Genomic DNA, 16,650 nt, shown 5'->3' with positions numbered 1-16,650 from the left:
GATAAAAAATATTGAAACATCTAATAATAATTTTAGAAAAATATATTCAAAACGAGCAATTAATCTATTTGAGAAAAAAAATTAAAAATGAATCGGCATAGCAGCAAACTTGAGACCTACTATCATATATGAATATCCCATAATAATTCAAAAAAATATTAATATAAAATCTCAAAAATCAAACTAATCCTAAAACTTTAGACGTTTATGGATCAATTTGTTAAATTGCATGGCTTGAAAAAAAAGGTATGTACAAAATAATAATTTTTAAAAGTTATTTTTATACACTTTTAAAGACTAAATTGGCATTTTAATTATTTTCTATAATACTAGCAAATTAGATAAATTCAAAAATAAAAAATAAACTAGCAAGCACTAGACAAATTCAAAATCAGCCTAAACACTATAAATAGCCATCTTAAACATAATTAAAGGAGAGAAAATATTATTTGAAAAATATACGTAATTACAAATAAAAAAGTAACTCCACCATATTGAGATTTTCGGACCCTAATAAGCCCAAAAATTGTCGATATTTTTTAGAAGATACCATATTATTAAGCCACAACGAAAGCAATTACATTCGTAAAAAATACAAGATAGTTATCGAACCAAACCTGCGGACCTGACAAAAAACGAGATATTTGCGCTAAACAATGCGCTGCAACATTCGCAGATCGCCTTACAAAATTAACACATAAATTATCAAATTGCTGCGCAAGAATAACACAATCATCAATGAGTACATCAGTACCGGGCTTTAATGGCGTCTGGAGATCGGAAAACGTCCAGCACGTCAGATTCGATGATAATCTTAGGAACTCCTATCATCCAGCTTAGCGCCTCCTTAATCACTATGGTCTCTGCAACTCTAGCTGAGTAATAAGAGAAAATTAGGATAAATACTTCATTTTTAAAAATATTTGATTTCCTACCTTAATAAGAAAAAGATGAAGAAAATACCTCACCTTTTTATTGTCTTTATTTTTTTACTCTAACACATATTTATATTATAATTATGCCTAACTTTTATTATTATTTTACTCTAACCATATTTTTTTTACTTTAAGTGACAACTGTCACTTTTTTTCCTTTCTTCTTCTTCTTCTTCTTCTTTTTCTTCTGTTTGTTTTTTTCCGCCATTTTTTTTTCTTCTTCTTCTTTTCTTTTCCATCTTTGTTTTTCTATTCTTCGTCGCTCCGCCATCAGTTCGCCGCTTCTCCGCCATCATTCTACTGTCGCTCTCCGTTCGTTTCATATTTGATTTTAGACTTTTTTATAATTCGTGGTGAGTAATACGATTTGTGTTAACTTTCATATTTAAATAAATTACTCTTTGATTTTTTCAATTTCAGATCTAAAAATTTGCATGAAAAACGATTTTATGATGAAAAAAACGATTTTCTGCATAAAAAATGATTTTCTGCAAACAAAACAGCATATGATTATCATATGAGTATCAGTGCATTATCATCATATTATCATAACACTGCAGAAAAAATAATTTTTTATAAAAAAACTTCCTCTAATTATCATATGAGTATCACTGTAATATCATATAGTTATCATAACATTGCACGAAAAAAAAAATATGCAGAAAATAATGTTTGATTATCATATCGTTATCATAATATTATATATATCGTTATCATAATATTATCATATGTACCGAGATGATAATATTTATGGTACTAAGATGATAATATTATGATAATATCTATGATTATATTATGATAAAACAGTGTCTGATTATCATGTCAGTATCAGTACATTATCATGTCGTTATCATAACAATGCAGTAAGATAATTAGATGATAATGAAGTATGATAAGACTATGATAATTGGATGATAATGTACGCAAAAATAATTACAGAAGGATTTATGATAACCAGATGATAACGGAGTAAAATTATAAATATTTTTAAATCCATAATAAAAACATAAATCTGAAAAAAATGTGAGGTATTTTCTGCAACTTTTTCGTGTTGAGGTAAAATGTGCAAATATTTTTATTTTTGGAGTAAATACCTAAATTTTCCGAGTAATAACCCATAAGATAATTTGAACGAGCTTGGACAACGAACCCTCCACTGTCCCTAACCACACACCCGACTCATATGCCTCTTTCATATGAGAACATTGCTCCGTCCACATTCACTTTAAACCATCCAGTTGGTGGGGCTGTCCATACTGCATTTCCATCAAACTTGTTCATGCCCAACTCTGATAATTTGGCTCGACTGGATTGAGCAAACTGCCATACCGCCAAATAGTGAGCTGCATCGTTGATGATATTATGAACAGAACTGCATCTATTGTTCCAAATTGCATTATTTCTTAGAAGCCAAAGGTGCCAACAAATCATAGAAGCCAAGTTCATCTCTTCTACCTGCAAATTCAAGAAAATCTCCAATTAAAATTAAGACAAGGACTCACAACAATACTTCTAAAGACCTAATCAGTCTCTAAGCATCATATTCATTGTTTATTTATGTTTGAATTGTTTGTTTTGCTTAAATTGTTAGATTTTATTTATGTTGATTATTATAGACATCTCTTTTCGGACAAATAGAAAAGTGATAAAAGACTGCAGCGTTCAACAATAATTTTTAGAGACACCCATCCGGATGACGAGATAATAATCTGCCTGTTAGAATTCAAGCGGATTAGATCGACGCAACACCAAACTTGAAAAACTGAAGAGTAATTGCCGCAAATAACCCATAAAAATTCAAAGGAATTATGCTAGAAATCTAAGAAATTGGACTAATTACAATGCCTGAAAAATTTATGGAATTGCCTAAAACCTAAGCTTAGTGGCCCGGAAGACTCTTTTTGACACTTTCAGGGACCAAAACAGCCATTTTGTCACCTTTTATGGCATAAATTAATTAATACGAATTTAATTAATAAATAACCTAAGATAGAATTCTAACCTAATATAAATACCTAACACCTAACCTTAATTCAGATCTCTATAAATACAACCTTAGAAAACATGATCAAGGGGGGAGGCAGCCAAATCATACTCAAACCTAAATTGCATATACAAACCCTAAATACACTGCCATAGGCCAAACCACACAGCCCAAAAACACATAAAATTCAGCCACTCACACTGATTAAACCGAGCTTCTACGCACTCACACTGATTAAACCGGGCTTCTACGCTTCAGATATTTAAAATTATATTGTTGCACAACGATCTACGCTGGATTTGACCCCAAGACTTAGGACGATACTTATGAGGAATCTATTTCAGTTTCAATAACATATTTAATGTCTTATACGCATGTTGTTTTAATTCCAAATCATTAAGATGCATAATTAGTCTATTTTACGTTCTTGAGTGATTTGTCATGATTCTCACTATTTTCACCTCTTGATACATCTTTAGTTCTTTTTTAATCACTATTAAACATGCCATTTTCGTATATATGAATTTCCAGATGTTTATTTCGCGTTTTGGGTGTTTATGCATGTTTTTGGCTGAAAACCGAACTCGAGCGGTGTTAGAGTTCTGGTGCCGTCGCCAAAATAGAGTGGCGATGCCGCCACTCTTTTTGGCGCCATGGTCCCAGTTCCTCAGGATTTTCAGATCTTCGATCTAGAATCCACATCTCATTTTTATATTTCTGGTTCATCCAAGCTCAGAATCGCTCCATGTTAGAACTATTAGCCATGTAATTAGTTGTAAGATTTATTTTTATAATTTTTCGGACAAGTTCCAATCAGCAGCCCTTCGCCATGCCAGAAATAATGGCATATGCTATGTTATCAAGGGCTTTGAAGCCCAACCGTCAGCCCATCAACTTTTAGTAGCAATTCCCGCTTCATCTAGACTAAAATTCGATCCAGGTTTGAACCGGTGGACTTATGTTGACAAGAGGAACAACTTCCATGTTTTGACCAGATTATGAATTTGGGTGTATTGATAGAAAAACGACAGAGAACCGCCAAACACTCCAAAAAGAGATTCAAAAGTATCTGTAATCTTGTATGTATATCAACTGCCGTTTGGGTATGTAAATATTGCTTATTGCTTTGAATATATGTCTAGATCCATTATTACCATGGAAAATCTGATAATCTAATAGATTTAGCTCTAAAATAATCATATCACGTAGAAATCCTAGGATCACCATGAAAATTATAATTAATGGTTGTATTAGTATTCAAGATGGTATGTAAGTACAAGATTTAGTTGTGTCCACGAAGCCGAACCTTTTGGTCTGATGTACGAACGACATCTAATCCATAGGCATGTGAGATCGTCTAGTCTATAGAAAAGGTATTTCCTAGCTAAGTTAGGTGGCGACACCATTTTTCAAACTAAAACATACTGAGGTTACCATAAGTCTGGTCGAGCCCGACCCTCGCTCCACTCACAGTTATGAATTTATTTCTAAAAATACTCAAATCATTATTCGACTGATTTTATCATGTTTTTGTGAAATTTCCATTGCCTAGTCGAGATGGTATGGACTCCAATTTACATTGTGTTGGCGCCATCTAACCAGGCATCAGCTTGACACCACCATACAAAAGTGTTGACGACATCCTACCATGGCATCAGCCTACTTCACACCATCTTGCCTAGGAATTTATTTTTTATGTTTCGATCTTGGTCAAACCCTGAATTTAGCCCAACCTTCTACCATGCATTTCTATGAAGGTCTAGTATTTCATGAAGTTTTGGATGTTGCTTTATCTATATTTTTAAATAACTATTAGAACAAAAAAAAGGAAGCTGAGAAAGTTAGGGTTTAGAAAAGAACACAAATATATTTTAGAGTTGTTTGGATTAAACACAATCCTACATCCATTACTCAATCAAAGATTAAAATTTTCACTAAAATAAACTTGATTACAAGTTACACAAATGGTATTTTAAAGCTAAACACATAACTTGGTTTTTTTCTCAAAACTAAACCCCTAACTTACAATTAATTGATTTTTACAAGGCTTAATCAATTTACCACAAACAAAAACAATTAATGTTCTACCTAACTAGAAAAACAAACAATCAATACAAAACAATTGACGCACAATAAGAACTTTGAAAGTATTTGAGAGAGTTTTCGAGAACTTTGAATTCTTGAAATAAATGTTCTAACCTAACCCAAATGGTTAGAACAAGTCTTTATAGATTCTCCAATTATGTGACAAAGTTCCATTGCTCGCACGCTAAAAGTAGATGTTATTTTGTCTTCTAATTCATCATAAATGAAGTTGTAGAGGCCAATAGACGATCGTCTAAAATGTGTGGACGTTGTCTATCTCCAACGGTCACAAAATATTCAAAACTCATTTGGACAAACGATCGTTTGTCTTTTATAATCGATCGTCTGTCCTATAGACGATCCTCTCTCGAGTCGTTTGCATTCTCATCTACAGTATGCATTTTCTTGATAAAATGGGGAAATGAGGCCAATGACTTGGCAAGCCAAAACGGTGCATTTTGGTTGTGACAGACGATCGTTTATCAAGATAGACGATCGTATGTTACTTCAAAACAACATTGAAATTTGAAAATTTCTTATAGTCTAGTTAGAAATGATTAAATGTCGATTGATTGTTTGTATCAAAATTAGGGATGTAAAGACACACGGTCCAACATTCTCTCCTTTTTTGATATAGACAATCAGTTGACCTAAAAATGAATTAAATGCGGAAATAAATGCTCCCCTTAAAAAGGTAATTAAACCAAGATTTTAAGTATTTTAAAGATATCATTTTTAGATAAAATTTAACAATAACTTTGATAAATATTTCTCCCTCGATTGACTATAAATAAAAGGCCAAATGACCAAAAAATGTCAAATCTTTCATGAAAATTTTACAAAAGTCCAAACCTTTCAATTTTATCCAATTTGTCTTGAAACGCATGATTTCGTTTCAATTTTGTCCAATTATTTAATTTTGCTCATGTGGCGCCTACATGGTGCTGATGTAGCATTGTCACACATCTGCGCCACATAAGCAAAATTGTGTAGTTGGACAAAATTGAAACGAAATCATGCGCTTCGGGACAAATTGGATGAAATTGAAAGGTTTGAACTTTTGTGAAACTTTTATGAAAAGTTTGGCCTTTTTTAATCAATCGGCCTAAACAAAAAGGGTTTGAAATCATGAACAACAAACTAGGTATATTGGCAAACATACAATAATTAAGAGCAATATAATAAGATCAAATTGCAATTCAATCACGAAATATATATAATATCTGAAAACAAAAAAAGATGCATTGAAGCCAAAGGTCCAAAACCGAGCCAAAATGAGGTCTAAAACAAGGGCCGAAAAAAGCAACTAACAATAACCAAACATAATATGCAAAACCAACATAACATAAGCTAATATTAAAATGTGTCCATACTAGCTTAAGATAGAAAAAAACAAAATCAAAGTAAAAGCAAAATGAAACCACATCAAACATCAAACATCATGCACATAATCTGTATCAGCAACATTGGTATCCATCGGAGCATTGGAAGCTGTAACAATCCCATGGTGCAAATGAAAACGATTCATATCCCACTCAAGGTTAGTAAACCAGTAAAAAAATCTCGCTTAATAGTATTAAACCATGAACCAAAGGAATCAAAATGAGAATCGTGGTTTGAAAAGACTCGATATTTGAGATAAAAGTTTGAAGAAGATTGGTTTGGGATGAGGAGAAGCTCTATAAGAATAAGATGTTTATCAACTTGAGCGATGTTACGAACATATACATAAGTTTTAGTCACCGGATCAAGCTTAATGCCATGAGTTTGAAGAAGAAAATCAATATCCATAACGCATGAGTGAGTTGGGAAACATGTGGGAAACTCATTATTATAGGATGTAGCCCCCATATAAACCAAACGCATGTGATAAACCGACCAACGGTGATTGCACCGCGAATGTCCTTAGCTTGGGTAACAAGGAGATTAGCCAAAAAGAATCCACATTGGATCAGCTCATTCTCAAAGGCACACCATATACTTAAGTTTTAGTCACTAGATCGAGCTTAATGCCATGAGTTCGAAGAAGAAAATCGATATCCATAGCGGATGAGTGAGTGGGGGAACCTGTGGGAAACTCATTATTGTAGGATGTGGCCCCCATATAAACCAAAACGCAGGTGATAAACCGACCAACGGTAATTGCACCGCGAATGTCCTTAGCTTGAGTAACAAGGAGATTAGCCAAAAAGAATCCTCATTGGATCGGCTCATTCTCAGAGGCGTATCATATAAAAAATAGGTCGAGTTTAAATATTTTTTCATGAGAAAGACCACACGCATTTATAGAATACGTAATGATACGATGAAAATACCAAAGTTGCAAATATTGAAAAGCGATGCATTACGTGATTTTGGAGATTAACGACGTCCATCCACCAAAATATTTTCATAATATGTTTTGGGACTAAAATGATCGGTTACAACAGCATGATTCTCAAATGAAAAACCAAACAAGTCATCAAGTTCTTCTTTTGAAATTTGGTAAAAACGTCCCTTAGTCTTAAAATACATCGAGTAATAAGGAAAAGCGAGAATATGACTTTTCTTTTGAAGCTTAAGAGTGGAAAAAAAAAAACTCAAATGAATGAGTTTGATCATTGACATTTTCAATATTCAAGAATTTTGACCAATCTAATTTTTAAATCCAAGCATGAATATCACTCTTGATACCTAGGGTATCACAAGTACTATAAGAATACACCCCACAGTTAAGGAATTCATGTTTTACAAGTTGAGCGAGTCTTACCCTTTTGTCATTCGTAAGTCCCCTAGAACCGGAGGAACGTGAGCCGCCTTGAGGATCCTTACAAGCACTTTTTTTCTTTCTAGTAGCCCTCGAGGATGACATAATATGAAGAAAAGGAAAGAAACCAACAAATTTTAAGAAAATTGAATTTGGGGAAAAAGATAATGTTTGCATTTTTCTTCAAAATTGAGTGAGATTTGAGAAAATAAAACAGTAGAGGATGATTTGAGGAATTTTAAACACGTTTTAATAGATCAGTTTTGAGTTTAATCAGTGAAAATTGAAGGTTTGGGTGAGAAGAAATTTGAAACGGCGAGGGGCTCTATTTTGAAAAGGGGAAAACAGTTTTAAAGAATTAACTAGAAATGGTAAACGTTATTTTATCACTTTTATAGATGACTGTTCTGATTTTACCTATGTGTATTTAGTGAAGAATAAAAGTGATGCACTTGACATATTTAAGTTATTTGTGACTGAAATTAAAAATCAATTAATTAGAAGATTAAAAGATTTCATAGTTGTCACGACCCAATCTCAGAGCCGAGACCGGCGCTAGGGAATGGGAGTGGTTGCTCCGAAACCCGTAGCAAGCCTAAAAACATAAAATAATTTTTCGCAAAACATAAACGTCATGCATGACATAAATAAACACGCGTCATGCAGAAGCACACATGCCAGGCACACATATCCTCTGGCAGTCATAATATATATATAACGCAGCAAGCGTAAAACGTTTAGAACTTTAAAACGTTAAAGTTATATTTACAGAAAACTTTACATACAGGCTGACTAACAAAACACTTATCTACTGCAGCTCTAATAGTAAAGTACTGTTTCTTTACATACTCAAAAATACAGACTTCTGGAAGTAGGATAGAAGTCCGTTGCTTCAAAGCGTCTTTATCCTGAAAAGAAATCTGTGAGGGGTCAGTATATTGGGATATACTGAGTGAGTTCATACATTTACTAATAAGTATTCAAATAAAACATAAAGTCGTAATCAATCATATGCAGCCAAGTACAGGATCCGATTGAAACCCTAATCCTCAAATATGTTAACCGTATATACTCAGAGGAAGACTTATCCAATAGTCCGACCCAGGAGTATTCACCCTCAACCACGTCAGTCGCGACAATTCTCTTAATCCCAGTGGTGGGTCTATCCCACTAGATACGGGGCTCAGGTTACACTGTAACCGAGTTCACTCTCGTATCACAATCATACATCCACCTTCAGAATTCATGTACTTAATCGTATTCACAACTGTATCAAATCAAAACTGGTGATCACACAGTCCTATTGCCGCTCAATAGGTAGCACGTTCCATCGGATCAATACTGGTTTCAAATCAAGCATATGTGCAACTCACTTAAAGATTTAATATATAAATCATGCAATTCAAATAGAAAGCAATATACAATAGTTGCTTGAATAAATACTTCAAAAGCAAATCGTATAAACTCACTGAAAACGTTTATCCAAAAATACGTCGGGGCTTTAGAACGTCAAGCTTCCCGAGCTCCTGGTCCAACTCCTTCTTGCCTCGCTGGATCTAAAACAATTTCAAAACATTTGACTCACATCAGAATCCTATTCTAAGATTGACTCTAGACTCGAGACTCGACACGTTTTACTTTCATTAATCGTCGTGCTTCTCACGTATACTCCGATAAACGGTATCAAACTCGTTTATGGATAAAATATCACTTTAACTCAATTCTCTTTTAACCTCATTAGGTTAATGTCTCACATTAATCAATTACTAATCCATTTCAAATCTCAATATGCGCGTATATAGTTTTCTTGAAAAACTAGGTCGATTGACGAAAACACTGTGCGTACGCACGTCTGCCTGTGCAATTGCACAGGGGACTGTGCGTCTGCACGGTGTGACTGTGCGTTCGCACAGTCCTAGCAGACTGTGCGTTCGCACAGTCCATGACTGTGCGTTCGCACAGTTGACTGTGCGTTCGCACAGTCCTAGCAGACTGTGCGTTCGCACAGTCCATGACTGTGCGTTCGCACAGTCCATGACTGTGCGTTCGCACAGTTGACTGTGCGTTCGCACAGTTGATTGTGCGTTCGCACAGTTCGGCTGTGCGACGCACAGCCACGAGGTTTTGTCCGGGAATCTATTTCCGACGAGCTTCAACGCGCCAAAATGCTCAAAACGTATCCAAAACGCTATCTCTAACTTCAAAACACCCAACTACGATCCTATAATCAAATAAACGATAAAATCGTTTCGTGGCCTAAAACTTTGAATCGATATAACTCAAAATATAATCAACGAAACGGTAAAATGTCAAGCTTTAGCGTAATTACCCGTCGAAATACGATCGTTTGGAGTTATAGAACGTCGAAAACGGACGAGAAACGGAATCGAGCGACGGAAACGGCGATGAAACGAAGCGAGAGAGAAAGAATGAACTGAGGAAGAAGATCTGGATCCTTCTCTCTTTCAAATCTCATATATATATTGTCACGACCCAAATTATTAAGCCGTGACCGGCGCTAGGGAACGGGAGTGGTAGCTCCGGAACCCGTAGCAAGCCTAAAATCAATATAAATTTTTCGCGATTAAAACGTTTTATTATATATAATACATTATCAGAAATCTTCTTTAAATAATATAATTCAATTATAAAAATATAGAATTCCTTTCCTGAAAACATTAGCGAAACAATTCCTAGAAACCAGGGTCTTACCGAGCGATATCTCATATCCAGCACCGCCCTGTTTCTGATCACAAACATCACCAATTCCATTCACGGTAATTGGTATCAAATTCAAACGGATAAACGTCATCTTTCTAAACAATTTATTTATAAAATTATATCAGAGTTTACTTTTCAAATACCGTTTGAAATTGAATCATAAACCTAATACTGACACCTACTGACTACTGCAGCTCTATAAAACTCGTACTTTGTGTAAGCCAAAAGGTTGCCGACACAAAGGAGATGGTCTGTCTGATCCGACTCCGGTTACCTGAAAGGAAACACTGTGAGGGGGTCAGTATTTTGGGAAATACTGAGTGAGCTTGCAAGTTACTAACGGTATTAATATAAACATATAACATCGCATCTCAAGAAAACAATAGTATAAAACATATAAACATGTACTTGATCCGTGTGAAACTAATATCCTAGCATGCGACACATCTCCCAAATAATCATATATCATTCAATCCAATCGTAAATATCAATTGCGAGTCCAACTCGCTGGTGGCTCAGCCATTAGATACGAGGACTTCCAGGCTACACCGTAGCCGAGTTCACTCTGCGTATCTAAATCATAACCCAATCGTAAATTTCATATTCATCAACAGCTCACAGCTGTGTCAAGTCATTTCTCAATGCAAACATACTAGACTGACTCGATACTGGTGATCACACAGCCTATTGACACCCAATAGGTAGCTAGTTTCATCGGATCGCATACTAGTTCTTATATACAGAAATTAAATAAACGTATAACATTCAATCAAATCATATAACATGCGATGCGTAAAAACAGTGTACTTATTTATATAAAATAACTTTATATATAATACACGAAAGTAAAATGCAACTCACAGTGACCGCTATCCCAAAACTGCATTATTATAATCCCGCAAGCGTAAGCTCCATGCGTTGTCCAATCACGTGCCCACTCCAGCTAAATGGCTTGGTAGCTTGTCGATACGTCAGCTACTTAATTGAGTTACCTATACGTTTAATCCATAAACGTGGGCTTAGTATTCAAACTCCTAAGTTATAAACTTAGGTTCTTTATATACTTCGAAACTCTAGTCGAACACGTTATGTTCGATATCCAAATTTCCCGTTTTCGAGGTTTGTAATCCATTTTCAACATCCGACATATTCGAAGTCGAACGACCGGGTCGTCATGGGGCAAGCAAATGCCTAAACAGGTAAGCCTGTTGGCTGTGCGATCGCACAGAGGGCACTGTGCGTTCGCACAGTTGCTGTGCGATCGCACAGCTGCCTCAGCTGTGCGTTCGCACAGCCTGGTGTGCGATCGCACACCATGCTGTGCGATCGCACACCATGCTGTGCGATCGCACACCATGCTGTGCATACGCACAGCACGGCTGTGCTTTCGCACAGCCCCGGAAATTTATTTCCGGGCTATTCCGACGTGCTCCGATGTCCCTAACGCGATCTACACGCTATTCTTGACAATATCCATTTCAAAAACGTCGATTAAAACGCGATTATAATTCGTTCGATTCGTTTAAACGAAATAACCCTAAATTTTCAATTCTCACAATAAAAACGTCAAGCTTACCTCGATTTGAAGCTTAACGATGAAAGGGAATCGAATTCTGAACGAATTGATATAAAGAACTCGTGATTTGGGCGAGAAACGGCGAAACGGCGGCGAAACGTATCGATCGCCATTTTTTCTTTCTTCTGTTCTTCACTTTGTCACTGGAATCATCTGATTCCTTCTTCACTTAATATATATGTTGGCTAATTAGCCACTTTGATCCTTCATTTCTTTATCTTAAACCATTTCTCTTTTAAACTTTCTAATTTAACCAAATGGTTAAATTATCCTTCTAACTCAATTACTTATGTATTATTTATATCCAAATAAATAATACTAACCCAAAATTATTATTTTCGTCAATAATCGTCCAATTGCTATTTCCGAGGCTTAATTGGCTAATTTGCACTTTAGCCCTTGAAACTTTTCAAAAGTTACAATTTAGCCCAAAACGTATCCGCGTCCGAATTTTAAAAGGTCTCCGATTGACCCGAAATTTTTACCACATATACTATAAAACATTTCGCGGACCTTGGCGAAATAATTTCCATTTTTATCTCAAAGTGGCTAAATTACCACTTTGGTCCCTATACTTTATTTTGGGCTTTTCTTAACACTTTTCCTTTTAATTCTAATTCTAACTTTACAACTGTCATATGATATTAATAACTTCGTCGTTAACTTCCCGAAACCGACCTACTAACATTATGCATTTTAATCTTTATCAGAAATCTTTCTGATATTGCCACTCCGGCGAATCCAAACTGTACACGTGGTCCAATTAGCTAATTAATTATTTTGGGGTATTACATTCTTCCCCCCTTATAAAAATTCGTCCTCGAATTTTCATATACTTTTCTTGACTTATCTTAAACTCTTAACATCTTGAATTCCCTTCATGATAGGTACACCGTGTTCATTTCACGACGCCTATTGGTGAGTGAAATTATTATTTCAGTTATGTACTTCTTGTACAATAACGTCATTCATCATTGACGATCTTCATGTTACCACCTTCTTCTATCGTGATGTCAGGTGTATTTTGATGCCTCGTGACCCCTTATCTTTAATCTTTTCGCTTCGATCTTATATACATGACACTTTCATCTGTTCCTTGTTGAGTGATGTAAACACTCAAATGATCCGTACTTCGCTACTTGCGTAGTCTCTTTCGTACTGCTGTTGTCACCATCTGATTGCTATTCGTTGTGGTATTTGGAATCTAATCCCATTATCCACCATCCTCACTTATCTTGTTATACTTATGCAACTTCATCCTTTACTATTGTCGTTTATCAACTGTCGTATATGAGATATTTCTCATAGTGCATCCGTATAATGTCTTTGCTTTCCCTGCAAGGACTTACTTGATCTTTTTCTTTTTATGTTCTTGTACCTTACGTACTACTTCCTTTGTCGTATTCTCGTTGACTTACTTCCTTTTCCCTACATGCGATACACTAAACATTGAAAGTTCTTACCTCTTTTTACTTCTCATCATTCTGTTTCATCTTTCATTCGTTACATTCTTGGATAACTGTCTTTATTATCCCGTCCTCTATTCTACTTTACGATTATTGCTAACATCTTTTAAAGATTGTTAGTCTTACGTGATGTTTCTTTATACCACAGACACTTGTACATTACTGCTTGATATCCCATAAGAAAGAGATGTTTAGTCTTTATGTAAACCTTCTTGGTTCAAGCGTAGCTGTTATGCATACGATCTTTGTACTAGGGAAACAATAATTGTCGTCATATTGGAGCTCCACTCTTGATCTATTCGGTGTATCTCGTTTACTCACTTCTAATGAAAATCATTAATTCTTTCAACTCTCGTCGTTGTGTGTTGCTTTTGACAGTGTCATCACTGTCATCATTCCTATTTATCGCATATATGTTTCACTAATCTTCCAATTCGTCAATCTACTCTCTTACTTATCCAATTTCTCCCTGCACTTTTTGCGAAGTTCTTTGCTTATACGTATTATGAACGTAAACATTGTTTACGATGTTCATACCATACTGATCCTTATGATCATTTCGATATTCAAATCCTTATTGCCGTATTTGGCACTTTTACAATCTCTTCGCATCAATCTCCTCTTGATATCAATTTCTCCTTTTTATGAGTCTCTCACTATGCGTCTCGTCATAATCCATCCTTTGGAATTCCGATATTAACTTTGTATTAACTTTTAAGTTATACTCGTCCTTAATTTCTCGTTTACCTTTTTGTTTCATCTTATCTATGTTCTTTCATTGTCTTATTAACGTTGATCATCTTACGACCTTCAAGGATGCTTTTAGCATTTATCATTATAATCCAACTCTTTCTTATTTCTTTCTTCCTTCCAATTCTCAATCTTAGGTGCTCTTAGCTTTCAAATCATTTCCATTGACTATCATGTAGCGTTAAGCTTACTCCTCATTATTATATGTGATCTTGCTAATCCTACTTTTGTCCAAATCATAACTGTATTTCTTCATAATTCTTCTTTGACTTCTTGTTCCTAATCAGTCAATAGGATTAATAGTTGTAATGCTATAACCCTACGGTACCTTTCTTATGTTCCATATTCATGTTCTTATCGCACGCCTCGTTTGTCTTCTATTGCATTCTTGTTATTCTTCTTCATTATACTTTGTATCTCTTATATTTCTTGTTTTAACATTTTTAACTTCGACTATTAATACAGGGTTGCAATCTTTTCGTTTAAATTACTCGACGTGCTACGCTCTCGCATATCTACTTATTGTACTCTTCTGACAATTTAACTGTCAGTGGATCCAATCCTATGTTCCTGTCCTCTTTATCCTTCTTTGTTTCTATGTGTCCGCGATTACATAGAATTCCATTTCTCTAATCTCCTTGTCAACTCTCCACGTGACTTTTCTCTTTTCTTTTCCTCGATCACTCTTATCGAGTCCCTTGCGACATACGCAGGTTATCCGTACTTTCTTAATACTTATTACCTTAACTGGTCTCTTATTATCCATAACCTGTTTTTGAATCCTTATATCTTATTATACATACCTCATCCCTCCTTCCACATGGGTACTCTCTTGTAGATATCTTACTTCTACCTCTTGTCTCATATTTCGATCTATCTGGTGTTACTTTCTTTAGTATAGCTCAGTTCTGACATTAAGTCTCCTCTTTACATCCTTTCACGCATTTCAATGCCTGAAGTTTCAATTACATACAAAACATGTTCGATGCTATATATTGCATCCTAACTATTCATGGATTACTATTAATCTTTCACATCAATCGCGCCATGCACTCTACGCCTTATTAGCCAAACTTAAAACTTAAGATCTCGTGCTTCGCGCACATCATTCACACTTATACTTGTCCTAATCTTTTCATTCACTTTATCGACATATATCCATTATCGATATTCTTATGAAATCTACTTCACGTTCTCGGTTTGCCGATCGTAATGGTTAATATTTAGGTAACCATCTTAGGGACATCGTGTCCCAGTAAGAACTTGATCCAACGGTTCAATAAAGAGTTGTCACGATCTTATTGAACCCGACGACTTTCTAATATTACGCAATATTCACCTTATCCTTTCATAAGGGTAATCTTTTATCTTCAAGGTATAAACTGTGAGTCTATTTCTATGCTCGACTATCCTCTTTCTTACTTCTATGGTATGGTAGCATGATGCTCTAATCACTTCGTTTAAAGATAGGAATATCCCAGTTCATCGTTCGATTAGTTACATTTTGCTACTCACATACCTCTTACCATTCGCTTCTCGTATATAAACTTCATTCTTCTTATATACCTCCTTCCTTATCTCGTAGTTTAATATCTTTGACGTCCTGTCAAAGAGATACTTACTTCCTAACTTATCACTAATCTGGTACGCGTCACTTTCCAATACATCTATGATTTTTAGTTATACTCTAACGCGTTAACTCAAAACTAAGTTTATATCCTAAAGGCATAACCTCTATGTTTTCCCAGTTACACGTATTCATTCGCTTCATGGCCTTGATCGCAGCTTGTTCGCGAGCACTTCACTTCCGTTACAGAGTTTTGGTCTAGGTATACTTACATAAAAACAAAACTCCTTGAAAACTCTTTCAAACAAAACATCTCATTTAGAAATATAAATCGAAATTTCATTTAAATCTTAGCAAAATTGTGCACTAGGGTGATGACGTCTCTCATCCCCAAAGAGTTGCCACATCTCACCTTTTCGTCTGAACATAATGCATATGATGCATGTACTATTAATGCATGTATTCATTTATGGTTCTTTTCATTAGCAGTGTATGTAGTGATGCACTTCTATCAATGTCGTGGCATTTATCAATGACTATCTCGGGTCTAGGCACAATTATGCTTTCAAAATCGTTTAAACAAAACAACTTGTAAAAGTTGTAAACTTTGAGTTTTGTAAGTCCTCTAAACCTTTAAACTCTGTATCCAGAAAGTTCTTCAACTTTTATAACTTTGCATTCCTTCTTCATTCTATTTTTGACGCTTTGATCGATCGAATTCGACAGCATATTGGCGTTATTCAATGCCAACCACATACGTGTTACTATTGAGTCATAGTAACATCGACTATATTCTAGTCATAGGGGGCATTGCATCTCC

This window comes from Mercurialis annua, linkage group LG2 (genome assembly GCF_937616625.2).
Source record: "Mercurialis annua linkage group LG2, ddMerAnnu1.2, whole genome shotgun sequence".
Lineage (NCBI taxonomy): Eukaryota > Viridiplantae > Streptophyta > Magnoliopsida > Malpighiales > Euphorbiaceae > Mercurialis > Mercurialis annua.
The sequence above is the reverse complement of the archived record's forward strand: the minus strand, read 5'-3'. Positions refer to the sequence as shown.